Source organism: Triticum dicoccoides, chromosome 5A (assembly GCF_002162155.2).
Source record: "Triticum dicoccoides isolate Atlit2015 ecotype Zavitan chromosome 5A, WEW_v2.0, whole genome shotgun sequence".
NCBI classification, from domain to species: domain Eukaryota; kingdom Viridiplantae; phylum Streptophyta; class Magnoliopsida; order Poales; family Poaceae; genus Triticum; species Triticum dicoccoides.
Window position 1 is genome coordinate 431224717 of NC_041388.1, and position 2014 is coordinate 431226730.

The following is a 2014-nucleotide window of genomic DNA, read 5'->3' on the forward strand; positions in this document are numbered from 1 at the left end:
TAACCCTCTGGCTCTCCGGTTTTCTCCGAAATCACCCGGAACACTTCCGGTGTCCGAATATAGCCGTCCAATATATCAATCTTTATGTCTCGACCACTTCGAGACTCCTCGTCATGTCCGTGATCACATCCGGGACTCCGAACTAACTTCGGTACATCAAAACTCATAAACTCATAATATAACTGTCATCGTAACCTTAAGCATGCGGACCCTACAGGTTCGAGAACAATGTAGACATGACCGAGACACGTCTCCGGTCAATAACCAATAGCGAAACCTGGATGCTCATATTGGCTCCTACATATTCTACGAAGATCTTTATCGGTCAGACTGCATAACAACATACGTTGTTCCCTTTGTCATCGGTATGTTACTTGCCCGAGATTCGATCGTCGTTATCTCAATACCTAGTTCAATCTCGTTACCGGCAAGTCTCTTTACTCGTTTCGTAATACATCATCTCGCAACTAACTCATTAGTTGCAATGCTTGCAAGGCTTATGTGATGTGCATTACCGAGAGGGCCCAGAGATACCTCTCCAACAATCGGAGTGACAAATCCTAATCTCGAAATACGCCAACCCAACATTTACCTTTGGAGACACCTGTAGAGCACCTTTATAATCACCCAGTTACGTTGTGACGTTTGGTAGCACACAAAGTGTTCCTCCAGCAAACGGGAGTTGCATAATCTCATAGTCATAGGAACATGTATAAGTCATGAAGAAAGCAATAGCAACATACTAAACGATCGGGTGCTAAGCTAATGGAATGGGTCATGTCAATCACATCATTCTTCTAATGATGTGATCCCGTTAATCAAATAACAACTCTTTTGTTCATGGTTAGGAAACTTAACCATCTTCGGTTAACAAGCTAGTCAAGTAGAGGCATACTAGTGACACTCTGTTTGTCTATGTATTCACACATGTATTATGTTTCTGGTTCATACAATTCTAGCATGAATAATAAACATTTATCATGATATAAGGAAATAAATAATAACTTTATTATTGCCTCTAGGGCATATTTCCTTCACTACACGCCATCAAATACCTCCCACTCAAACTCAAAGGACCAGCTCGGCATTGGCTCAACAGCTTGCCAGCAGAGTCCATTGGCTGTTGGGAAGATCTGGAAGCCGCATTCCTCGACAACTTTCAGGGCACTTATGTGCGACCACCAGATGCCGATGACTTGAGCCACATAATTCAACATCCCGAGGAATTGGCCAAGCAATTCTGGACACGTTTCCTAACAAAGAAAAATCAAATCGTCGGCTGTCCAGATGTAGAGGCCCTAGCAGCTTTCAAGCACAACATCCACGACGAATGGCTCGCCCGACACCTTGGCCAGGAAAAGCCGAAATCTATGGCAGCCCTCACGACACTCATGACGCACTTCTGTGTGGGAGAGGACATCTGGTTGGCTCACAACAATAACATATCAAAGAACCATGGTACTTCGGATACCAAGGATGGCAACGGCAGGTCACGTCGCAACAAACAGAAGCACTGCATTAACAGTGACAATACCGAGGATACGACAGTCAATGCCGGATTCAAAGGCTCTAAACCCGGTCAGCGGAAAAAGCCATTCAAAAGAAGCACTCCGGGCCCGTCCAGTTTGGACCGTATACTCGATCGCTCGTGTCAAATACACGGCAACCCCGGCAAGCCAGCCAACCACACCAATAGGGATTGTTGGGTGTTCAAGCAGGCCGGCAAGTTAAATGCTGAAAACAAAGATAAGGGGTCACATAGCGATGACGAGGAGGAGCCCTGGGAGCCGAACACCGGAGGACAGAAGAGGTTCCCCCCATAAGTGCGGACGCTGAACATGATATAAGCAACCCACATCCCCAAGAGGGAGCGGAAGCGTGTGCACAGGGACGTATATGCGTTGGAGCCAGTCCCCCCAAAGTTCAACCCATGGTCCTCCTGTCCGATCACCTTCGATCATAGGGACCACCCCACTAGTATCCGTCATGGCAGATTCGCCGCACTGGTCCTAGA